This window comes from Cervus canadensis, chromosome 18, assembly GCF_019320065.1.
Source record: "Cervus canadensis isolate Bull #8, Minnesota chromosome 18, ASM1932006v1, whole genome shotgun sequence".
Classification (NCBI taxonomy): domain Eukaryota; kingdom Metazoa; phylum Chordata; class Mammalia; order Artiodactyla; family Cervidae; genus Cervus; species Cervus canadensis.
The window spans coordinates 36,680,717-36,706,739 of NC_057403.1; the positions used below are offsets into that span (position 1 = coordinate 36,680,717).

The 26,023-nt window shown below is 51.6% G+C and overlaps 1 protein-coding gene and 1 long non-coding RNA gene across 5 annotated transcripts in view; one reads left to right on the forward strand and one right to left on the reverse strand.

Annotated features, from left to right (window-relative positions):
* Nucleotides 1–26,023, forward strand: part of SMPD3 (sphingomyelin phosphodiesterase 3) — an 83,466-nt gene that overhangs the window by 17,161 nt on the left and 40,282 nt on the right. The window contains exon 1 of one of the 2 annotated variants that reach the window (XM_043435472.1): nucleotides 25,937–25,948. The exons of the other annotated variant lie outside the window; for it this stretch is intronic. The gene's annotated coding sequence lies outside the window, so the exon portion shown is untranslated. Of the gene's footprint in view, nucleotides 1–25,936; nucleotides 25,949–26,023 lie in introns of those variants that run through there. 2 annotated transcript variants of the gene reach the window in all.
* The window catches only part of LOC122420371, a 52,028-nt gene that overhangs the window by 14,795 nt on the left and 11,210 nt on the right, over nucleotides 1–26,023 (reverse strand). For all 3 annotated transcript variants that reach the window (XR_006263275.1, XR_006263274.1, XR_006263273.1), the window contains exons 4-5: nucleotides 19,252–19,406; nucleotides 10,731–10,920 (exon numbers count right to left, since the gene is read on the reverse strand). This is a non-coding gene — a long non-coding RNA (uncharacterized LOC122420371). The remainder of the gene's footprint in view (nucleotides 1–10,730; nucleotides 10,921–19,251; nucleotides 19,407–26,023) is intronic.

The window sequence follows — 26,023 nt, forward strand, 5'->3', positions numbered from 1 at the left end:
TTTCCTGGCCTTAACTGACAATTAATAAATATTTCATGAATAGTTGCATCTGAAATCTGGCCCCACTTTTGCACCTCCTTGCACTGGGACTGGCAAATGTGTGTTATGAGCCAAAATCAGGTCAGGTGACCTGGCTTCCAGCAATAATGTGCACAGAAGACAAGTGATTAAATAATGCATGTCTACCCACTCGACACGACATTTTGCAGCCAGTGGAAATGATGCTCTTGAAGACTTAAAGGCCACACAGAGTTGCATCTAACATTAACTGAATAAATAGACCATAAAGAGAATTCCCAGGTCCAGCCACCACACATATGGGTGCAGATTGAAGAGGGAAACCTAACAGAATTTGTTGCTCTGAGACTGGCCCAATTCCACATGACATATTTTCAAATTCTCTTCCATAATGTTTGGTTTTCATGCTGAACAGTAGGGGTGATAAGGGGGAAAGGCCCCCAAGGTTGGAAATTAGCCCAGGGCTAATGGCCAAACTCAGTGTGTGAACGCAAAATGAAAGCTAAGGAGCTGAACCAGGGAAAGGAGGGGTAAGCCAGTGTCCATTCAGGAGTGAAATGTAGACTTGACCCAAAATAGCTGTCATGTTCAGAGTCCGGATTAATCCTCCTCTTAGTTTATTGACATCTATGAAATTGATTCTCGCCACAGAATCACAACCCGTGGCCCTGGCATTGCAGTCGATAAAAAGCGTGACTGGGAAGGCAAAAGAAAGCAGCTGCTCCAAATATTTGCAGAGGGACACTATAGTGGGCTTTGCTGAGGTTTACGTGTTCTCTCTGGAAAATGTTCTTGTGCATTCCCAGAAAGAAAAAGAAAGGGAGAGAGGGGAAGGGGAAAGTGGGAGATAGCATTATGTAGGTAGAGGAGCTGGCAGGGAGGGCAGGAGAGCAAGTATTGTCTCCTCTCACAATCACCCTGGAAGCCTGGCCCCACTTTAAATTCCTTTCCTCACTGCAGACCCAGAAATTACTCCCCTCTCTTCAGGTGGGGGGTTATGTAGTAAAAGAATCTGCCTCCTAAGCAGGAGACCTGGGTTTGATCCCTGGGTTGGGAAGATCCTCTGGAGAAGGAAATGGCTACCCACTCCAGTATTCTTGCCTGGAGAATTCCATGGACAGAGGAGCCTAGCGGGCTACAATCCATGGGGTCTCAAAAGAGTCAGACATAACTTAGAGACTAAACAACAACTTCAGATGGGACCCACTGTTTGGTCCAGGAAGAGCTTCCTCCCTTGGTCCTCAAGTTCTTCATTTGGAAAAAGAACAGGGAAGGGCACAGCCCAAGGGGCTGGTAGAGACTCATGTTGACAAGGAGAACTGGGACAGGCCTGTGTCAGCCTTGAACTACACAGCTCTGCCCATCCCCAACCAGGCTGCAGTTGATCAGGCTTCACTGCAGGCCAGGAAGGAAGAGGCCATCACGTGAACACCAAGCTCCCACTGAGAGCAGAAATGATGGTTCTCCTGGAATCAGTGTTGTAGCCCTGAGGCCCAGCATCCCCCAATCCAGTCAGAGCCTTCCCAGGAAATCCAGTAGGGCACCAAGGTTCCCAGGACAGTCAGAGTTCCCTGGTCCCCAGACACAGAGGCTGGTGGAGTTTTTAGAACAACCATGCTCCAGGACAGAGCATGAACCTGCCTGCATGTGATTCTGATTGGTTGGTACCTGGCTCTGTAAGTGAAAGTGCAAGTGTTAGTTCGACTCTTTGTGACCCTAAGGAACCCATCAGTCTCCTGTGTCCATGGGATTCTCGAAGTAAGAATACTGGAGTGGGTTGCCATTTCCTTCTCCAGAGGATCTTCCCAACCCAGAGATCGAACCTGGGTCTCTCACACTGCAGGCAGTCTTTACCATCTGAGCCCCTATTACACTAAGCTTCACCCCAAAAATGCAGGGTCTGGCAGGCAGATTGGACTGAACCTACTACGTCCAGTAGTAAAGCAGACAGCCTTGGCTTTGCCACACAGGAGCCCAGATTTCCAGTAACAGCTGTTAGCCTCCTTATACCCTAGCCTCGGGGCACCTGGTGGGCCAGGATCAACTCCAGATCCATAACCCTACAGGAGCCTAGACCCTCACCCATGTCTGCCTCATCTTCGGCACCTGTTGTGCAGCCATCACAGAGGGGTCACCTCCCATGGGGCAGCCAAGTTTGGGCACATCACTGAGGCTCCCCTGGCTGGAGCAGGCTAGCCTGCTCTGACTGTCCACTGGGATTTCTGACCTCACTGTAGTTTCCAGAATCAAGAGCCTGACTGATCACGGCCTGCTCTGGGTGACTTGTACATAGCACCGTGGCCACCTGTGTCCTCATCTGACCCTCTCCAGCCCCTAGTCCAGGCTCAAGGACAGATGGAAGGTTCCAGGGTGTGGGAACCTCAGGGAGGTCTTGTAAACTTCCCAAGTACACTGCTGCTTCTCCTCCTCCCATAATCGGAACAGGAAAGGAGCTGGATGTCCCAGGTCTCAGCATCACACCCTGGGCCCTTTACTCCCTGTGACTAGTCCCACGGTCAACTTCCTGCCCTCTTCGGTCCAGGCGTCCAGGCTCAAGGCAGCATGAGGAAAAAGGGTAAATCCATCCCAGCCCTTGAAAGCCCACAGCAAGGACGCCCCTCTGGAGCAAGTTGCTCAGGCCTTCTGGCATTTCACGACTACCCCCACATCTGCAGGGTGCAGCAGGAGCGGGCGGAGGGCCATATTCAGCTTGCCAAAGCAAAAGCGGGGCGGCCGAGGCAGCCCACAAGGCTGTCCTATTCAGTCTTGCCTCTGATGCCTTGTCAGGGATCTTCCCAAGTCTTTCTGATCACAGGCAGTTTATTGCCCTCGGCCTCAGATATTTTTTTCCACGGGCAATGCTTGGGCAAAGCTTCTAGGGCAATGCTCACAGAAGCAAAGGGCCTTTGAGTTAGCAAATCACAGGCCATCAGCCCGCTGTAAGTGGAGCCAAGTGAGTTTGTCTCCACGGTGATGTTTATTTTCCAGCCCCCAGGATGAGGCACAGGCTGCTTGGATGCTCCAAAGCAAACAAAGGAAAAGGATGTGGACGGAGGTGCACACAGCTCACAGGAAGTCTAGGGCACCTGGCAGAGGGACAGGAAGCTGCTTCCCCTCGGGGCAGAACCACTAGCTGACCCTGAGAAGATTTCTTTCCTTCGCATTCATGCGGCTTTAGCTCAGAGAACAAGGGACCGGGTCCTCGGGTGAACTCATCTGATACCTGCCTCCACTCTCCAAGCCCCTCCTCTCGCCTCTACCTGCCCACTCCTCCCTCCCTCCTTTCCGTGATTTAATGTCTCAGCTCCCACGTCTAGAGGTGACTGCAGAGGCCTCACCCACTGAGGCCCGAGCTCACGGCATGCCAGCTTGGGCCCCAGCCATTTTCAATTCCCTGTCCTGTTCCTATGACCCAAATGCATGAGTTGCACAGATCCCGACCTAGCGTCATCCTGCTGGTTTCTGCCCACAGCCCTCGGTGACTATTAGTCCAGCACAGTAGCCACTAGCCACATACGGCTATTTAATTTAAGTTAAAAACTCAGGGGACTTCTCTGGTGGTACAGTGGGTAAGAATCCATGTGCCAATGTAAGGGACACAGGTTTGATCTCTGGTCTGGGAGGATTCCACAGGCCACAGAGCAACTAAGCCCATGTGCCACAACTACTGAACCCACGCCCTAGATCCCGCCAGCCACAACTATTGAAACCTGTGCCGCCAGAGCCCGTGCTCCACAACAAGAGAGGCCACTGCAATGAGAATCCCGCGCACGCAACACAGAGGAACCTCTGTTCACAGCAACTAGAGAAAGCCCATGTGCAGCAACAAAGACCCAGGGCAACCAAAACTAAATAAATAAATGAATTTTTAAAAAATTCAGTTTTTCAGTCACATTTCACATTCCCTATAGCCACACGTGGCTATTGCTGCTGAGGTGGATAGCCCAGACACAGAACACTTGCATCGTCACAGAAAGCTCTATCGGACAGTGCTGCCCAGGGCCTCAGGATATCTTTAGGGCCTCTTTCACGGAATGTGTTCCCAGTCCTTCCCAGCTCTTCCCTGCCACCTGCAAATCTGACAACCAGAGAGAAGTAGACCATCTTATTGGAATCAGACAGACTGAGCTTAAATCTCTGAAACTTGGGAGCTGAGCGACTGTCAGTATCTATGAAATGGTAAAAATCATCGACCTAAGCAGATTGATGGGAGGGTTGAATGAGCATGTTTAAAGCACCTGGCAGAGAGAAGTTCTCAGATGTATTGTTGTTGTTAATAAGGCGGCGAGCACCATGGGGCTGAGGCCCAAGTCTGGCTGGTGGATGCAAACACGGGCACAGCCACAGCTGGGAAGCAGGGCCGTGACAGGAAGAGTCTCGAGGAGAGGAGATCTGTTTCTTGGGCCTCTGGGGGATATTTCTATGTGGGGTGCTATTTCCTCATCGGATTGATTTTATATCAGTTGTTAGGAGCTTTTCATTGTTGCATGTTTTCTGAAGGCTATCTCTTCCTCGGACACTCAGCAGCTGCCACTGGAAATGCCATCAGTGAGTCACTTCTGTGAGAGTCACGGTGAGCTGCTGGGTCAGCTGGCAGTCAGCTTGAGGCGGCCATGGGGAAAGCCGGAGGAACTTCCTGGTCTGATCAAGAACTGCTTATCAGTTTGACCTTGGCCAACCTGCCCAGTGGTTCCTCTTTTCCCAGCGCCCTCCCCATGTTGACAGGGTTGTCATAGACCAAATGAGGTTATCGAGTCAACATTCATTTCCTTGTGGGTGTACCTGTGTCTGGCCCCCCTGGAACCTGGTTCTGCATGAAACTAGACACTCAGCACACATGTTGCCTGAATGGCTGATCATAGAAAAATCTGTTTAGAACTATGCTCTGCACTTTGCAAAAATGGGGCAGGATGATTAGTGCAATAGATAAGAGATCCTAAAATAGAGCCTCTTTTATTTTTAACTTTATTCTACTCTCTGAACTCTAAAGATTTTCCTTAGAAAAATCCAGTCCATGGTCAGTACCAGGGGTCCCCATTCTTTTTTTGGTCAAACCCACCCCCTTAGCACTCTTCTGGGCACCCCCAAATGCCAGGTTCTGTGCTGCAGGTACATCATCAAGCTCAGGGACCCACATGCAGCTGCCTTCTTTGCAGCATAAGACAAGAGAGGAGGGGCTGGCACCCCCAAGTGTGTCCCTTCTGGGTTGTGTGCATTGTCCTCACTCGGCAGGGCTGCCTGTTTTCTGAATCCCTGCCACTGGGCACTAGCCGGGGGTGGGCCTGGTCCAAACATCTTGTTTAGTATCCACCAGCCTCCCAGCATAGAGGAAGTCTTCTCACAGCTCCAATAATCCAAAGAGTTTAGGATCTGCTGCTTCCCATAGGGCCTCCAGCTTCCTGCCACTGTCCTCCCAGCCTTTTGTTATGCCTTCTTCCCATCCTAGATCTGCTCCAGTGGCCAGATCTCTCGCTCCTTAGGGGCCCCTCATTGTCCCCCTGGCATTCAGCTGAGTTTCCTCTCATTCCTGTCATGTCCCCCAGATCCAAAGGTTCTTTTAGGGAGATGAGGAAGCTGGTCCCCATCCCTCCCCACTGGGGGAAACCCAGCCACTGGCTCTTCACATGGAGTCTTTGAACCTTGTGGCTGGAAGAGACCCTATTGGCCTGCAGGGCTCCTGCCTATAATACATCAGCCCCAAGCATCATTGTTGTTGTTCAGTTGCTAAGTAGTGTACGACTCTGTGACCCCACTAGCTGCAGCACTCCAGGCTTCCATCTTTCACTATATCCCAGAGTTTGCTCAAACTCATGTCCACTGAGTTGGTGATGCCATCCAACCATCTCATCCTGTGTCATCCCCTTCTCCTCCTGCCCTCAACCTTTCCCAGCATCAGGGTCTTTTCCAGTGAATCAGCTCTTCGCATCAGGTGGCCAAAGTACTGAAGCTTCAGCATCAGTCCTTCCAATGAATAGTCACGATTGATTTCCTTTAGGATTGGCTGGTTTAATCTTCTTGCAGCCCAAGGGACTTTGAAGAGCCTTCTCCAGCACCACAGTTTGAAAGCATCAATTCTTTGGTGCTCAGCCCTCTTTATGGTCCAATTCTCATATCCATACACAAAGCATCCAACTTCTTTTCAATAGAGGAGGTCCCCCTCATCAGTTCCAGCCTTGACTGCAGGCCACCTCTAGTGACATCCATGAGGATTATCTTTTTGTTCCATGTGCTGAGAATCTACAACCAAGAGTCTAAAGCCAGAATTTCTGATTCTGGCCCTTCTAAGCCTATTATTGTCTGATGATGTGTGGGTGGTATGCCATGATGGACAGCATTCTATTGGTTGAGGCCCAGGCCTCTCTTCCACCCTGTCTTGTGAGATTTCTGTACCTTTTACTGGGGACTATTTCTTTAAGGATTTCTTCTCATTTATAATAGAGTCACCAGGGCCACAGTTTTGCAGGAGAACTACATAGCATCTATTGAGCTTTTGGGTACCTGGCACAGTGCTAAAACATTCTATAAGAATTTTCTCGTTTCTTCCTCTCAACCATCTTATAGACGAGAGAACTGGGTTCAGAAGTGAAGTCACTTTACCCAGTCATGTGCACTCGGGTCCAACCTGACTTCCGTGATGCCACATACCCCTGGCACCCACCACCAGTGCTCTCCACATAGTGTCCAGGAGTTACAAGGGTCTCCAGAGAGGCCTACTCCCCTGCAGCCCCCCTGACACCACATGGAAGGGTGAGCAAAGTGGGCAGTAGAGCAGGGCTGGTGCCCTGGGGGGAAGGTGCAGGATTCAAAGCCCCCAGACAGCATCTGCAGGACGGTGATACTATGTCATGTACACACAGGGTCTCCCCAGTGGTGCAAGGACATGGCAGCGCTCCTGGCCAAAGAGAGGGATCAGAGGAGACCGTCGTCCCAGTGGCAGGACGGGAGGGTGGTGATCACCCCCTGGCCCTGGGCACCAACCTGCCGTGCTTCTGTGTGTGCTGGCCCAGCGTCTCCCCACCACCTCAAACCCACACCCGAATCCCTGAAGGGTGAAGCCAGGGTCCTGCAGGGGTTTCCTCTGATGGAGCAAAGGGAAGGGCTAGTGAGGAAGGCAACATCTGGAGAAGGTGGAACCAGATCATCTGATTTTGTGCAGGAAGGGCCTGCCTGAGCAGGAGTGCTCCCCAGTCCCTGGTCACCTTGACCTCTTACCCTCATGCTTTTGGCCACGTCCACCCCAGTGTGGGCTGCCCCACCCTCTACTGAGGCCTCTAGATGGTCCCTCTTTCCAACGCCACTGAACAGCAGCCCCCACTCAGGCCCTGCTGGGCTCCAGGGCTGCCCACGCCAGCCTCCATGACTTGCTGCATCTGTCAGCCTGTTCCTCCATGCTCAGGGCTCCCCAAGGCCTGGAACAGGGCCAAGCTCAGAAATACCTGATAGCGGGTAAACAGTGGGGTGGGCCAAGGCCCTCCGTCCAGGCCTGAAGCAGAGGTATCCCAGGACAAGCTTGGAGCACGGCCAGGTGCGGTCACAGAGCAGGCCTGAACAGGATGTTCTTCAAGCTCCCTGCTGTGTCATAAGGAGGCCAAGGGGAGGCCAGAAAAGCTCAGTCAAGATTCTGGTTCTGAGGACTTCCATGAGGTCCCGTGGCTAAGACTCCACACTCTCAGTACAGGGGGCCCAGGCTCAATCCCTGCTCAGGAACTAGATTTCACATGCCACAACTAAAGATCCTGCATGCTGCAACCAATGCCTGATGCAAATAAATTAAAAAAAAAAAATCCTGGCTCTGACAACTACCTTAACCCAAACACATCACCTCTCTGAGCCTCGGTTTCCTCAACTGCAAAATGGGACAATACCAGTTCCAGCCTCAGAGGCTGTGAAGATCAATGAACTCTTAACTTTGCAAACAACCACAAAGCCCCCCCAGGACAGTGTGAATGTGATCAATCATAACCAAAGCCCTATAAACCGAGGCAGGTCCATGTATATGCACAATGGTAAAAGAAACTTCCTTGTCAAGGAGAATCTGACACTTTAAGCTGGAAAGGGGCCTCAGAAATCCTAACTGTAACCCCCTCACTTTGATGAAGAACCAGTATGGCTCCACCCAGGCGCTCCCAGCTCTGCCTCCTCCCTCTGTGGCAGATTAGCCCACAGGAGGCAGAGATTCACTCTTCTTTCCCTTGAGGTTAAACTGAGGGGAAGCAATCTGCCTTCATCTCAGATCTGAGCCTCAGGGGACATTGCCCCCCGTTTCTCTGCAGATCCTTGGCATCATCCACCTATGGCAGAAACCCCCAGTAACAACCGGAATGCTTCCCCACCGCTTCTCCCCTTGCCGGGCACTTCAAACCTCTGGGGCTCATACTTCTGTGACAACAGCGAAATTCTCATTTTCCTCTTCTGAGCACCTTCCTATCTTGTGTCGCCCACGCTCTTCTGGCCCATTTCCAGGGGGCTCATCCCTCTGTCTTGCCCAGGTCCCAGCTCAAATGAGGGCCAGGCCTGACACCCATGGCTTCCCCTATTCTGGGCAGGGAAAGAGGTTGATTGTGATTTTGTGTCGGCCTGGGTAGAATCCAGACAAACCTCTTCTCTTGCCCAGATTAAACGATACCTCCTACTGGGAACTTCTGATGTAGTTGGACGATGCTGAGGAATTTATTATCTCACAGTTTCAGAGGTCAGAAGCCTGAGATAAGCTTCTCTGGGCTCAAATCAGTGTCAGCTGTTTGCCACTCCTTCTGGAAGCTCCAGGGGAGAATCCATTTCCTTGCTTTTCCTAACTTCTAGGGACTGCCTATATTCCTTGGCTCATGGTGCCCTCCTCCATCTTTAAAATACATCACTTCTGCTTTTATCTGCCTGTTTCCTCTTACAAGGACCGTTGTAATTACATTGGGCCCCCTGGATAATGCAGGATAATCTCTCCAGGTGAAAATCCTTGACTTAATCACATCTGCAGAGTTCCCTCTACCACATAAAGTAACACAGTCACGGGTTTCAGGGATGAGGGCGTGAACACCCTTCAGGGGCCACCACTCAGCCCAGGCAGGCAGGTCACTCAACCCCTGGGCCTTGGTTTCATCAGCCAAGTGGGGAACAAATGCCCACCCCCAGATTCACGTGAGTCAACTCAGAGGTGGCCTGGCATGTCCACGGCCCAGGAGTGGAGGCTGAGGGCTCAGTGCCGGACCTCAATCCCTGGCTGAGCCAGAAAGGGTGGTGTCTGGGAGATGGGAGGTGACGGCGAGGGGTTTGGGTCTGGTTGTTCACTCTGACATGACTTCACGGGGAAGCTGGGGGAGCCCATCTGCACTAATAAGGCCAAGTTGGCCACAAGTTTCCTGAGCCCAGTGCTGGACACGGAGGGCATAACTGCCCAGTGGAGTGGGTCTGACAGCCCAGAGGGTCATCTAGGGATGCTCCTCCTTTCTCATGCTGCCTCCAGGGAGTCACGAAGTCCTGTCAATCTCCTCTCTATCGACATGAACACACTGCTATATTTAAAACAGATAATCAACAAGGACCTACTGTATAGCACAGGGAACTCTGTTCAGTGTTATGTGGTAGCCCGGATGGGAAGGGAGTCTGGGGGACGATGGATACATGTATATGTATGGCTGAGTCTTTCTCCTGTCCACCTGAAACTGTCACTGTTAACCGGTTATAGTCCATTACAAAATAAAAAGTTAAAAATCTCCTCGCTAAACTCCTCTCAGGCTCCTTCCCTCCATTGACTCGGCCCACTAGAGTCCCATCCCTGCTCCCCTGGCTCATCACAACGGCCTCCTCTTGGCCCCGCGGCCTCTGGCCTCCCCCTCCCTCACCGCCCACACGTATCTCCCTGATCCGTCATCTCAAAGCATAAATCTGACCCTGCCCCTCCCTTTTGTGGTTCCCCCACATCCTTGGGTAGAAGCCCAAGCTTTCTACCCTGAGTTATGCGGTCTCTTCCCACCTCCCCACCAGCTCCGGACGTCAGAGCCACAGTAGGCAGGCGGCAGACTTGTGAGGGTAGAACCGGGAGTGGAGGGTAGGGGACGCTGCAAAGGTGGTGCAGGGGCCAGCCTGACCCGAAGGTCCCACGTACAGGCACAGTGGGTTCTGACATGCTGGAAGGTGCCAGCCGTGGGCTACGCCGGCTCCCCTCTAACTGAGGTGGGCCAGGGGTGGGCACCAGGTAGCGCCCAGCCATGGAGCTCTTGGCCTGGACCTAACTCAAATGGGAAATAGCTTCTGAGTACTGGCTATTATTCTGAAGTCTGGAAGAACAAGCAGGAAGTCTTTTCTCTACAAATGATTCTGGTCAAACCCCAGGGATGAAGAATGCCCACTGGGGCCTGGCCAGGCTGAAGGCCAGGGCTTGCTGGGGGAGAGACTTGGTGTCTTCTTGCATCAGCTAAAGACATAGAAAGTGAATCCAGGGCCCCCGCATACCTGAGCCGCAGCCATGAAGCTTAATTAATGCTTGCAAAGTACTTGGAGGCCTTGGCTGAGAGGCCTCCCGTGAATGCAGAATGTCCTTATTAATCACCGCCGCAGCGCCAAGTGGGATGGCCAGGGGGGCAGCTGCCTCCACGCACAGAACAATGGACGCAGCAGAGCAGTTAAATTGTGATTCTGAAGAGCGGTCCTGATCAGCTGGCTCAAAAGCAGCTCAGCCAGGGGAGGCAGGCCTGTGTGGGCACTGCTTAACTCACCTGGCCGTTATCTCCATGCATTAAGTAGAAGCAGTAGAACCTCCTATCTGGCTGGCGGGGATCACGGTGAAGCGCCGCTTATCATCCTGGTAACCGGGCTGTATAGCTTTGCAAGGGTGAGACCAGCTCCGTGCCAGGCTGGGTATCTTTGGGCAAGTCCATCAACCTCTCTGAGCCTCAGTTTCCTTATCTATAAGGAGTGATAATGATAATAATAATAATATCTTCTCCCTCATAGGATTGTGAGATTCAAATGATACAGTACATGAAAAGGCCTCGTGCCTACAGCAATGATATCAATAAAATAAGAATAGCCATAGCTGGTAAGGATGCTATCACGTGTCAGGCACCCATCTAAACACATCCCATAATTAGGCACTGAGTTCCATTTTATAGATGAGGGAGCCTGACACAAAGAAGTCAAGTGACCTACAGTTTCCCACGGCCAGTGAGAGGTGGAGCTGGCCTTCGGACCCAAGCAGTCTGGCTCCAAAGTCTGTTCTCTCTCTGACGCTCTGCTGCTGCCTCTATCATTGTTGTCATTATCCTTGTTTGAGGAATAAGGCTGTGTGATTCATCACCACCACCACCACCATCATCATCATTACTTGGGGTAAATGCACCAGCCAGTGCTTGGAAACTGGACCCTGAGGCATCTGCTATGTCAAGCACGGGGGAGGGTCCCTGGTCATCTCTGACCCTCTATCTTCCATGGGAAGGGAAGAAACTTATTGAGATGGAGGTGAAGTATGTGGGTTTTCTCACTCATCAAAATTCTGGAGGTGCAAGGAAATGTGTAGGTAACAGGTTTTTAAGGGAAAAAGTCAGTAGATGCTAAAGGAGACTGAAAATGAAGCCCTGCCCCACCTGCTCCTCAGGCTGTGCACCGAGGGGGACAGACAAGGGGGCTGCCTGTGCGTGATAGAGTAGGAGTCCCTGCTTCCCCAGGCATCGACTGTCCCTCTGCACTGACTGACCCCAGAAAGGAAGGCTCTTGAAGCCTGACCTGAAGGGTCGTCAACCCTCAGCCTCTCCCCCTCTCACCAGCGGCCGTAGCAGCTCAGCAGCAGCTCCTCCCAGATTCACCTGGCCCCTCTCAAGCCAGCCTCAGGGCTGTGACCTGCTACCCCTCACCCTTCCAGGAGTAAATGCCCAGCCAGGCCCCAGCTTCCCCCTACTTCTTTGCTCTTCTCCCCCCTCCTGAGGCCCGCTCCTACAAAAAGACCAACCAGGGCTTCCTCTGTGCCCACCCACTCTCCATCCTGCCCTTGAGCCCCATCCTCAGCATCCTGCCCTCACACCATCCCCCTGTCCTCCCTAAGAGGATGCACCCCGGAGGCCTGTCCTAGACCTGCCTGCGGGTGGTTCCTGCTTCATATGCCTCACCCCCAAGAAAAACTAGCATCTTCAGTTTCACACCCAGTTTGGGATGAGCTCCAGGCCAAGGGTCAGGTCCGTGTGGCTTTTACAAGGGGAAGAGTCAGGGACCTGTTGACCTTAGGGACAAATAAAAGATTTTCCCAAGCCACTACCCTCTTGAAATGGACTTTTCTGTTCCAATACGGCTTCCAAACTGGTTTGCAAGGTGAATGAGTGGCACGTGGGGAGTGAGGGCAAATGACAAAATGTGTAGAAACCCTCCTAAGCTGGCTGGGGGGGATGTGATGCCGGCGGGGATGTTATTCTTCGCCTTTTCCACTTGCCTTCTGGGGAATGTGTCCCTGCAGGAAAGTGAGTCTCTCACCCGAGGGAAGATCTCAGCTTTAAAAAATTTAATGCAATTCTTTTTATATCAGGCGGTTATATTTAAAGTATTCAAAGGCCTAGATTTACATCGTCTTGGTTAAATTACTCATCACCAATCTCTCATCTACAACCTTTTTTTTTTTTTCATTTTCTGAAGGTTCAGTTTACATGAAGAGGTTTTAGTTTTTCTCAAGTATGTGTTCATTTATATCGTGAGTGTTTTAATTGCGTATCTACCTGCCTGGATAAACAATCTGTGAACATCTCCACTGGCCCTGTTATTGGTCCACACAGTCTGCTGGGAGCAGTGGATGCCTGGGTGGGCATCCTTCTTCCACAAGAAAGTGGAAACTCAAGGGCCCAGAAATGCATCTTGGTTAAGAGCCATCATGTGACAGGGAGTAATGAGAGAGATCAGACTACCCGGAAGGACAGGTTTGCGAGAGCAACACAACTTCATTTAAAAAGTGCTATTAACGTCTTCCATTTATTGAGCACTTGGTGTGTATTAGCCATGTGTTCACTGTATGTATCTTCAAAATAATCTAGTGATGCAGGCATCGGGCCCACTGTCTGGCTGAAGAAACTATGGTTCAGAGAAGTTGTGACTTGGCAAATGTCCCACCTGATAACCAGCAGCCAGATCTGTCTGACAACACAGCCCTAATGCTGTATGTATGTGCTTATTCATTTATACCCCACCTCATTCCAAACAGACTTGAAGGCAACTCTGAGAGAGCTGCATGATACAGCAAAGCAACCTAAATAACAATACTGAGGAAGGTGTGTTAAGGGAACTCAGAGGGTACCAGGGTGTCTTGCAACACATGGAATGGGCTCCAAGCTTCCTAGCAGCCAAAGCAGAGAGACCCCGATCGTGAACCCAGTTGTTGGTGTTGGTACCATGACTACAAATCAAACACAGATTAGGTCTTCCCTGGTGCCTCAGTGGTAAAGAATCTTGGGTTCGATCCCTGGTGTGGGAAGATCTCACATGCCTCAGAGCAACTAAGGCCAGGAGCCACAACTACAGAACCTGTGCTCTAGAGCCCAGGAACCCCAACAACTGAGTCCATGAGCTCCAACTACGGAAGCCTGGCACCCTGGAGCCCATGATCCTCAACAAGAGAAGCCACTGCAATGAGAAGCCTGCACCCCAACAACTAGAGAGTAGCCCTTGCTCCCTGCAACCAGAGAAAAGCTTAGCACAGCAACAAAGAACCAGCACAGCCTAAATAAATTATTTTAAAAAAAAAAAAAAAAGGCCAGACCAAGGGCCCAAAGCAGCACAATTTTTTCTGACTTCTGGTCCAAAACCATGTATCTCCCAAGTAACCTCTTAGGAAGGCCTCAGTGTAAGAACAGAACACCTGGGATACCTCAGCAGCCCTGCCACCGCATGGCCAGGCAGCTGGCTCTGGATTGAGAGTTTGTGGGGGGCGGGGGGGGGGGAGCGTGCTGGGTCAGCCCTGCCTCTCTCTGAGCTCAGCCATGGCAGCTCTCTTAGACTGGACTCCCCGAGTTGTATGCAGACTTGACAGTGAGTGCAAGGAGGGAAAAAAGGCAGGACTGCGCGGAGGGAGAGACTGAGCCGGACTGCCGTTGTACCTGAGGTCTCAACAGTTCTCAGGGAACCGGGGAGCTGAGACGGCCCCTCAGAGTTGTCCCAAACAGTGGCCTTAGGGCCTGGGCTTGGAGCCTCCTCCCCCTCAGCTGGTCATGGCCACAGGTCAACCTCTGGGAAGGGGCTTAACCTTGAGAGATGTAGTTCACCTCCCCCGAGGGCAATTCCAGGAAGGGACGTGGCTATGAGACAGTCCCAGCTCCATCGATGGGATGGTGGTGGCAACCCTGAAGACTTGGGCTAGGCAGACCCCACAGCAGCCACTGCCCAGAGCCTCTGGGGACAGCCTTCGTGACCGAGTGCCCTAGCACTCCGTAGGGAGCTCTCCCGCCACAGAGCTCCTGGGGGGCACTGACACATCCTCCAAGGACACAGGCCTCTCGCCTGGGCTTGGACAAAGCGGCCCCCAGGACCAGCCAAGGCGTCCCAGGAATATAGCACTGCCTGTGCTCTGACACATCAAGCAGACAGTGCTGGAGCCCCTGGGGCTGCTCGGGCTACGTGGGCAGCAATTAACTTCAGCCTGGAAACTGCTCAACACCCACCGAAGGGACACCTACCTACACATACGCAACTTCAGAAAGTAAAGGTCCATCAAGCGCCCGCCTTTAGCAGTATTATTGCTTCCCGGTGAACTTGCCAAAGTAAACTATTTGCTAAGCATACGAGGAGGAGGCGGCAGGGTGAGTTGGGAGGAAACCTGCCCGGGTTGGGAGAAGACAATAATGGCCTGAGGCTTTGCAGTTTGCTGGTGCCGTGCTGCCTGAGAGTCAGGAGGGACTGGGGGCAAACCTTGCTGGGGCGGCTGCAATGATTTGGGGAGGCAAGAGTTGGGGGGAGTGTAGGCCTGGGACAGCTGAGGGTCCGAGGCCCCAGGGAGGGGTAGACGAGAAGGGCCTGGCAGGACACAAGGGAGAGATGAGGGAGGGGAGAAGCAAGGCAGAGTGAGAGAGGAGTTCAACTCTGAGCCGTGCCCCATGACAGTTTTCCTTCCCAGCGAGGAGTCCTCCCTGATTGGGGTCCAGCAGGCAGCGGCTGGCACCTGCCTGATCACCAGGCAAGGAGGCGACAGCAACCTGGAACCTGTCTTAATGGAGGTCTGCTCTCGGAGCCCCGCGGAAGGCAGAATCCACAGCCCCATTCAGGTTCCACTTGGTTCTGCCCGGCCTCGCCTAGCTGCCCTTGCAGCACAGCTGTTGTTGGTTTGAAGCCCATTCAATGAACTCTTTAAATAGCTGCCCTAATGGATAATCAATCATTTCAGAGCTTTAATACTAAATCGGGCCGTTGGACACATCTGGGGGCAAAGCTGCTGTATCCGAGCCAAAAACAGTCCTTTCTCTTTTACTTTGCAAAGCGGAGTGTGTCACATTAAATACCTAATGGCCTAAGACAGGTCCCTGGTGACCTGAAATAAAGCTGAAGAGGTAGATTCTCTCTAAGAGCCTACAAATTACACATGTAATTTGCAGATCTTTTAAAATTAGGCTCTTCATTGAAGAGCCTAAAGGACAGTAAAATAGAACCTCATGTTAATGTTTAAAATAAGCTTTTGCTATAAACATTTTTGAAGTCAGATTAAAATAATATACACACAGTAGCCCTGGTTACATTTTAATCTAAATTAAAAAGATCCTGTCAGGGAGATAATTTAAGATATGGAATAAAGTTTGCACTGACAGATCTCCTGGGAATTCCCAAGGAGCCCACTTTGAATCTTCTCTCCAGGAAAACAGACCATCTGCAGAGCTAGCTGAAACCACAGCATGAACCTTAGCATTGCTGATTGGGTCAAATCCACCTCAATCACCCACAGGTTAACCCAACCAGGAGCCCAGTCTCTAAGGCAACCCTCTCCATGGCCCTGACCCCTGCAGACTCTCATCTCGGGGTTCCCTAGACACCACCCTCTCCCAGTCACCCCTCTTTCTGCTCCTTAGGTTTCTCCGTAGAGTCTGTTTCCTTAAGCTTGAATGCTGGTCATTCCTGGAGCTTGTCCTGGCCCTCTTTAGGCCTCACCCTATACCCTCCCTGTGAGATCTTGGCCACCCTTTGCCTTCAGTTACTGGCCACCTGTGAGCCGGCCTCATCCACTTTTCCACCTCTCGCTTGACTCTCTCCCTTACTGTGCACACCTATGTCCCACGGCATCTCAGTCACCTGGTAACCCTCAGGCACCTCAAATTCTACCTGCACGACTGACTCACCATAAACACCCACATTCACACCGCCTCTCCCCATACTGAGCCCTCACATCTGTGCAAGTGGCCAGGCCTCCTCCCAGGCCCACCTGTCCCTTGCCCTCCATGTCACACCAGCCCACCAGCTCTCCAGATTCATCATCTCTGCTTCCCCTGCCACCATGTCCCCAGGTGACTAAGGCGACCGGGTCCTGCTTCCTCCGAGCCCTTCCCCTCCCGCAGCCCATGTGACCTTTGTGGAGCACAAAGGAGACAGGCCACTCTCTCCAGCTGGTGGCTGTGGGATCTGGCTGTGGCCAGCCTCGTCTCCTGCCACACCCCAGCTGGCTGGAGCCGAGAGCCAGCACTCTCCCCTACAGATTTTGGCCCATGCCGTTTCTTCTGTTTCTGTGTGTGTGCTCTGTCATGTCCAGCTCTTTGCAACCCCATGGACTGTAGCCCGCCAGTCTCCTCTATCCATGGGATTTCCCAGGCAAGCATACTGGAGTGGGTTGCCATGCCCTCTTCCAGGGGATCTTTTTCCCAACCCAGGAATTGAACCCACATCGCCTGAGTCTCTTGCACTGGCAGGCGGATTCTTTACCACTGCACCACCTGGGTTGCTACTTGGCCACAAATCAAGAAACAAAAGTCAGCTCCCATATGTGAGAGCCTCCCACGTCTTGAAGGGTCTGCCACCAGGAAACCTGACTGCATCTCCCAGATGCCATCAGTCAGGGTGCTGCTGAGGGAGAGACTAGGCTGGGCCTACAGAGAGACCACGGGCAGGGCTGCACAAAATTGACCAGAGATGGGGCCTTGACTTGATAAAGAGGGGACACAGCTGTTCCTTATCTCCCCAAAAAACACCCTTAAAGATCTTCTCCAAGCTTTTAATAAAGAGGAAACCCAGGATTTTCCTGTCCAGGCTGAATTTTCAAGATACTCTATCATTCCCCCAACAGTTGCTTAGCTTCACAAAAGCAGTTAAATTACCAAGTGCCCTTTAAAATGTCCTCGTGACAGGGATCTCACAGATACTTGTTTATCTTCTAGCTGCAAGGCCTTCACAGGTCACCCAAGTCCATTCGGCAGAGCCCATCAGAGTCTGGGAACGTCCGGGAGGCCAGGGGCGGGGGGAAGGCCAGAGCAGGGGATCTGTCTCCGGGCCAGACCGTGGTCCAGCAGCGCCCTCCATACTGCCAGCAGGCCAAGCCAGGACACACCTGTCTGCCTCTCAGGTGGCGAGCGTGGACGGGCTATTGGGAAGGTTCTCAAAGGCCCACAGGCCTGCACCTTGCCAGGCAGCACACAGGCCACTAAAGAGAGCACCGAGACCGGGGCTCTTCCCCATTCTGCAGGTGAGGGAAATGAGGTTCAAGGGGTGAGGGTTCACTCACTCCAGGCTTCACACTTGGTGTGGAGTGGCTGGTCAGAGATTCTCAGCCAGGACCCCGGTCTGCACGGCCCAGGCTCCACCCATTCAAAGTCACTTGCGTGTCCTTGAACTTAAAAACAGAAACTTAACACACATCGGGGAGAGTAAAGAGGGGATTATTATTATGAGCTGTTTCTGAAGGAGGATTAAATCCCTTTGGGGATCCATTTTAATACACCGCCACGTTTTCGTGACTAGCCTGGATTTCTCTGAGTCCACTTATCTTTTTATAGTTTGACCTTTACACAGGAAAAACCTCAATGATTTTCCACTGTTCTGAATAAACGGAGATGGATGTATTTTTCTGAATGATTAGGGAATGAAAAACAGAGCCTGTCAGCATTCGAGTCCTTCAGGAGTGATCTTCCCTGGAGGATGGGGTTCACAAAGCCACCCCTTGTGACGGGGCTCTTGCAGCTTCGATTTGTCTTTCAGCTGCAAACACCGTGCTGCTCGTGGTCTGCCCATGGAGTCGGGGCAGGAGGCTTTGTCCCGAATCCAGGGGCAGGAGCGGGGCTGGTCCCCCCCGCTGCCACCCCTCAGATTTTCCAAGGCTGTGGAGGCCGAGCCAGGAACATCGGGCCCCACGGTGCTGGCCATGCCAGCATCAGCACTGCCCCAGAAGGCATCACCTGGGCTCTGGCCCAGGGGGCCCACTTGTTGTCAGAGAGCAGGCTTTCCACACACGCCCCTGCCAGGAATCTCTAGGAAGCCGAGGGTGACGTGGAAAAAGCATTAGCAGTGTGTCTGGGACAAATCACTTCAGCTCTGTTTTCTATAAAGTGGTAAAGATAATAATTACCTGCAGGATTGTTAGGAGGTAAACATATTTAGGTTGGTGAATATACAGTAAGGCTTCCCTGGTGACTCAAGTCAGTAAAGAATCTGCCTGCAATGCAGGAGACCCAGGTTCAATCCCTGGATTGGGAAGATCCTCTAGGGAAGGATTCCCCACTCCAGCATTCTTGCTTGGGAAAATCCCATGGACAGAGGAGCCTGGCGGGCTATTGTCCATGGGATCACAAGAGTCGGACATGACTTAGTAACTAAATCACCATACACAGTAAGCGCTCAACAAACGGGGTTTCATTCCCTGCTCAAGAACCTAAACTTTTAGAAACACTTCCTAATGTGTACCATACACTGCCCTGCCTTCTTTTTTAAAAAATTAATTTTTATTGGGGTATAGTTGATTTGCAAGGCTTAGTTTCTGCTGTATAGCAAAGTGAATCAATTAAACATATATCCACTCTTTCTTAGATTCTTTTTTCATTTAGGTCATTACAGAGAATTGAGTAGAGCTCCCTCTGCTATACAGTAGGTTCTTATTAGTTATCTATTTTATATGCAGTACTGTGTATATGTCAATCCCAATCTTCCAATTTATCCCCTGCTTCCTCCATGGTAACCATAGGTTTATTTTCTACATCTGTGACTCTATATCTGTTTTGTAAATAGGTTCACTTGTACCTTTTTTTTAAGATTCCACATCTAAGTAATATAATGATATTTGTCTTTCTCTGTTGGACTTACCTCACTCAGTATGACAATCTCTATTGTCCATCCACGTCTCTGCAAATAGCATTTTTTCATTCTTTTTTATGGCTGGGTAATATTCCACTGTGTATATGGACCACTTCTTCGTTATCCATTCCTCCATCTATGGACATCTATGTTGCTTCCATGTCCTGGTTATCATAAATAGTGCTGCAGTGAACACTGGGGTAATAATACATGTATCTTTTCGAGTTGCCCTGCCTTCTTAAGCAGCGGAGATGGAATATTATGCCACAATGTCTTCATAACTCTAGGATCCTCTTTATGAAAATGTGGCAATCATACACTATCAGTCTTCAGTGGGAACCGAGAGCCTGGCCAGGCCAAGCCCTCCCCATCATGATCTCACACATTAGAGATTTGCACCGCCATTTACCTTGTGCTTTTTTCTCTTGATTTTGATTTTTTAAAAAAAAATTGAAACCAGGTTACAATGTTGATCAGAACTGTGTGTTATATAAAAGCAAGTCAGCTCTGAGGGGGAAGGATGGGGGAAAGCATAGTTAGGGATTTGGAATGGACATGTACACTCTGCTATTAAAAGGATAATCACTCTGTTAAAAAGGATAACCAACATGGACCTACTGTATGGCACATGGAATTCTGCTCAATCTTATGTGGCAGCCTGGATGGGAAGGGGGTTTGGGGGGAACATGGATGCATGTATATATATGAATGAGTCCCTTTGCAGTTCACCTGAAACTATCATAGCATTTTTAATCTGCTATATCCCAATACAAAAGTTTAAAAAATAATAAAATAAAAGAGCCTGAATAGGGAAAAAAAGCAAGCTGACTCTGAGTGAGGGCTTCAGGGTCCTCCCCTCTTATCGGGGGGTGGTGGCAGCCATTATGACTGATTACTTCTGGATTCACAGCCACGTTTGGGGAGGTACATGGGGCTGGAAATCTGTTGAATGTCCTGATCCTGACCTTTTATATGTTTGGTGTTAGGTGGTCTGATCCTTGTGGGGCTTGGGGGCTGCCACCCAGGCTGTGGACTTCCTCCCAGCCCACGCCCAAGGGCTGTGTCTGGCAGTCAGGAATGGCAAGCATCATGGCACTGGGGCATCGGGCTCGCGGGGACTCATGGTTCTTAACAGGTACCATGAGGAGAACCTTGATTGTCTGTAAAATGTTCTTCTATGTCCCCACCATCCCCTCATTCCTCGTAATCTGCATATCATCCCCGTCCCTCTGCCATTCCTCTCCAGCACAGCTCTGCCTCTGTCGCCCCAACCTCCACTTGATGCACCTTCCCAGCAATCTCCTGCCTCATCTCCTCCCTCCTGTCATCTCTTCTAGATGCATCTAGATGCGTCACTGCTTCTAGATGCCCGTCCTCCCCACAGCAATACCTTTGGCTTGTTTCTCTGCTCAGCTAATGCCCCTTTAAGTTGCTCAGTCGTGTCTGACTCTTTGCGACCCCATGGACTGTAGCCCGCCAGGATCCTCTGTCCATGGAATTCTCCAGGCACAAATACTGGAGTGGGTAACCATTCCCTTCTCCAGGGGATCTTCCCAATCCACGGTCTCCCGCACTGGAGGCAGATTCTTTTCCATCTGATCCACCAGGGAAGCCCCTTGGCTCTTCATAAACTTCCTGTTGCAACCAACCCTCACCAGCCTCCTGCCTCTGTGGCTTCCTCGGTCCAGGCCCATATTTGCAGCTGCCAGTCACCTTCCCGAGTCATTATGTCACAAAACACACTTCCTCCACACCCTCATTCCTACTCAAGGCTCATTGGCCTCCCAGCCACCCTGTCCCCAAACCTGGTGATCAGACTCCCGAATTCCTTGGGTCTGCCAATCACTTCCACTTCTACCCCCAACTCCCACCCTCTGCACTTCCTGATGGCCATCCACCTGCCCTGGGGTCTCTGGGGTATCAGAGCCCCTTCCTGTGGGTACTACCAGGACAGAGCAGGGAGGGAGCTTCATTTCACAGAGTCAGAAGTCGAGATAAAGCTTGGGGCTCACTTTAGCGACCCAGCTGGTTTTAGAAGGATGCTCTGCATGTTGGCTGTGCCTTCCTCCCCTGCTGCCTCCTCCTCACCTTTGATCTTTACCCATCGTCACTTCCACCTGCCCCACCTTGATTCCTGTGGGTGGCCCAGCTGGCCATCAGCTCAGCCTCAGCCCTCCTTCCTCTTTCACCCATCGCTCCCCACACCTCCATCTGTGACTGCAGGGGAGGCAGAGGTGACTAAGCCAGGAGTCAAGACAGGGGCTTGACTGGGCCCCACAGGCCTCCATCCTGAACTTTTGCGGTCATGTTGGCAGAGGATGGTGAAGGGTGTCAGGGAATTGCCCTCAGACCCCAGCTCTTGGCCCCTACCTGGCCAGGCAGCATGACCCCTGTCACTGGAGCTCCCCACTGCAACCCCACAGCAATGCCCCAGTGCCAAGTGCCTGAGGAGTTTGTGCTGGTCTCTGATCACTGGATTGAGGTGGTCCTGGCAGGACGACAGGCCTCCGGGAGCAGGGGGACTGGGTTGACCCTCCCCACAGGTACGGCCACCCGAGGGATGGCACACAGGCTGGTGCTGTCTGGACACTGCCTGCACCACCCCCACCCAACCCCGCCCCATGACCTCAGGGGCATTCAGATCTTAGACCAGTTCAGCCACATGGTCTCCTCCTGCCTGTTTCTCATTCTGGTCTCTCTTCACACCTTCATGCTGAGCAGCCCCCACTCTCTTGCAGCGGCCGCCAAGCTGGCCGGCGGACTCCCCACTTGGGCAGAACCCCAGCATCTGCTGCGGAGCCTGAACGACTCCTGACCAGACATTTCAGATGCCATGGTCCTGCCATTAGGAGTCCTCACCCTGCCTAAACTCTCCATCCACTGCAGGCTCAGGGCCCACCCTTGCGGCCAATACCACTATCACTGTTTATTTTACCTGACTTACTTGTTGGCCCTTCCTCTGGCTTATAAGTCCTTTTCCATGTCTGGGCAACTTTGCAATTGACAAACAAAAAAACTAGGATCTACTCCAGTATTTTCATCCATGGTGGTAGAGAAACATAAAATGATTCTCAGTGGAACCCTGATGCTAAAATCTGCGCCTGGAGCCCTGTATTTCCTAATGCCTGTGGAGCAACCGTGGTTTCTAACACTAACTAACGCAGGCCCTTGTGGGGCATGTGTGTATGGCTCTATGCTGTGAGCCTTCTGGGGACTAAGTCCCCACGAGGTGGGAGGGATGGGGGTGGGGACTGCCTCTGGGGGCCTTCACAGCACTCAATTCGCAGCCCTCAGGGGACAGGCAGGGCAGTCAGACGGCCGCACCTCTCACACAGGGTCAGGCAGGCCACAACGCTTCCCTGAGTGGCTAACAAGCTCAGCGTCTCCTCCATCGAGGGAGTGAGGACTTGCGGGGACGGAACTGGAGGGTCCTTCATCTTCCAGGGGAGGGTCACCAGCACAGTACGGAGCTACAGGAGTGCAGGCTCTAAGCCAGACCTTGCAACAGGACTTCGAGAGGCCTTTACCCTCAGGACCCCTTGATCCAGTGTTACTGAGCAACTATGCCAACCCCCACTTCAGAGATGCCCCCTGCCCGCCCTAACCCTGCCGTCCTGCCCAGACCAGCTCTCCCGCCGTCTCCCAGCACCTCGCTTCAGACGCAACTGCCCCCCGCCAACACACACCCAGTGTGGGACCCGAGGGACCTACCCCAGACACAGGCCACGTCCTGCCGGCAGAGGCATCTCCCTTCCTGGGGGCTTGACGTCCACGTCACAGCCTCCCGTGTGGCGCCCCCAGCATTCCCGACCTCAGGGGCCTCCACGAGACCCTGCCCATCTGAGCCCAGGGCTCCACCCTGTGGCAAAATCATTCTCTGCAGGGCCAAAACGAGCCCTCTAGGGACGCCCCAAAGAAAAGGGTGAAACAGAAAGGCTCTTCAGAGCGGCTCAGGAATCTTCACTGGGTGACTGAGGATAAAAGGCGGCTGCAAACCAGCTGGTGGAATGTGGCACCTGCTCGAATCCCTAAAGCCTGCTGGGAAGACAGCTAGAGACAGGTCAGCGCTGTCACTGAGGGTCCCTCCCCTGCCTCCCCACTTGCAGGGCCACAGGAGAACCGACACAGCCCACAGAGCCCTGCAGTCAGTGTTCTGTCAGAAGGGCCACAAGGGAGCTTTTGGAAAAGAAGTCCAGTGTCACAACTGCACCCACTCAGCCAACTCGTCATAACTACCCCCCTCCCCCGCCTCCGCCAGCAGGTCCATCCAGGAGTTCTCCACCATGAAAGCTGGCAGATTTGACTGCGGCCATTGAGAGTTGGGAAAATGCTCCCACTAAGTTGCTCCCATGAGCAGTGGTTGGCATTTTATGGTACTTTTCCCCTTTTTAGTTTGTGAGCTATTAGCATCCAACTCCATCCAGCTGAGTAGCTACTAGGAGCCACTATTAGGACTAGGCGTCCCGGCGTGTTGGGACCGCGTCCTTGCCCTCCTGGAGTTCTCAGCCCGGGAGAAACAGAGCCATGGTTGAGTTCTTTATGTGCACGATGTACCAGGCACTGGTACAGAGAAACAGGACACGGCCTATTCCCAAGGACAGGCAAGGCACACCAAATGCCTGGGTCCCGGTCATGACCTTGGCTCGCTCACCACTGAAGTGATTTATTCAACAAAAAACTGACTGCATCGGAGCCACCCCAGGTTCACCCACCCAGATCTTGGTGAATGCATCAGTCATTGGTGCCTAAGCTTTGCTTCTCACCAAAAAATTTCAAAATCCATCCTTCCTTTTCCAGATAGTAAAAAAAAAAATCTCTCCCCCGACTTTCACAGATGTTTCCTCTGCCTCTCTGGCTTTTATAAATTCACAAATAATCAAATACTACTGAATTGACATGCTTTGTCCTAAACGTAGCTGAACCTATGTAATTGATTGCTTTCCCTCTTCATCTTGGATTCCAGGGAGTTAGGGATTAAATTTAGAGCTTGATCACAGAAGGTTAGTCGCTGTAGTTAGAAATTTTGTACTCTCTTTTCTGACTGGGTTTTAATTTCCCATTTCTATTTTAATAACCTCTCTGTCATATCTTTTGTTATAAGCCTCCAAAACCCTTTTTTGATAAGAGGCAGAGAATGAACAAAGTCAATTTTTAAAAGGCATATACTCTCCAGGCATTCTTTCAAGAGGTTATTGATCATTTAAATTATCCTTTTCTGAGGAAGATGGCTTTAATTTATGCCTATAAGGAGCATTCTCTGCACTTCCAGCATGCTGTCTCAGATGTGAATTTTACAAATTGATGGGGACAGTTCTCATTGCCTACATTCTATTTTCCCTAAATGCCTTTAGTAACCTGTGTGTGAATCAATGCATCCCGCCAAGCTCCATTTATAATTAAGCATTAATTATAATATGCCTGGCCCTGTATCTCAAAGGTTAATCTCAAGCCAAAATGTGTGTCCCCTTTCATCTTTCCTGACCAAGCCTCTGTCTCCTATCTGGCCCCCACACCCCATCCTCACTGGGAAGTAATCAGAAGACCATGTTAATGAACAAACAGCCTGGAACACCCATCTGATTTTAGAAGATTTCCCGCAGGCGAACATTAAATCCTGTCTCTACCAGCACTCCACACCCCCCCCACCACCACCGCCACCCCGTCCTCTGCTGTGCTGCTTTGAGCGACTTTCATGCCTAACAGCTGATTCTGTTCAGCAAATGTTTGTAAATGTTGGTGGCCGTGTCTCCTCCATGCTACGGTGAGCTCCCGCCCCCTGAAACTGTGTTTTCTGAGGCTTTTGTGTCTCCTAATGGCGCCTGGAACATTTTAAACATGATAAGGAACTCAAATAAAATGAACAATACGTGTTCCCAACCAGCTAGAGCTTTTGATGAGGCCCTTAATGAAAACACTGAGCCACATCAACGTGTGATAAAGGCAAACATCTGGAAATGCCAGCGGCAGATGTCCAATCCTGCTGAGGCTGATGAATGGGCGGCAAGCTCCGTGGGGCTCAGCTGGGCCTGCTGCTACCTCAGCAACAGCCGTCCCCCTTCCCAGGACACCATCCGGGCTGGAGAGGGCTGGGAATGCCAGCATGCCCACTCACCAGCCTGAGCCACCCCAGCCGACCACCGCCAGGGGATTGTGCCCAGTCTCCAAGGCAGAGGAGGGGCAGGTTAAGTGTATCTTCTCTTTCACTTTTCCATTTCATGGAAATATATTTACTAGATGAAAGTGTTAATTATACATAGGCACCATCAAATGGCACTAAGTGATAACTAAACACTCAGGAGGTTGACGTGTATAGTGTTCCAAGTGGCTCTGTGATTTATTACCTAATTTAGATAAACGGCAAGTAGTGGTATCGTAATAGCCCCCTTTTATTCTGGTTTACGCCTCATTGTCTCTGGGTGTAGAATAAGAAATGAATCATCCGACAGGCCCCATGGGAAGAATGGCAGACGGGCTAAGATCACAGGCTCCAGCATTAGAACCATGGGGCTTGAAACCCCAGCCCTGCTGCTGACCAAGGGCTAAAGCTGTGACCGCTGAGGGCTTCTGGGACGGGACCAGGGTTAAACACAGAGTGAGGTGAACCCCTTGGCGCCATGTCCAGCATAAACACAGGGCTCCACCTGTGTTGGCTGTTGTTAAGTCTTGGATTGAGGGCTGAGGGATGACTGGATCTCCACTCTCTGAGGTGAGGGGCACTTGCCCACATGAGCCCCCAAACTGTACACAGTGAGGAGGCGGTGTGAACCAGGGGTTTTACTAT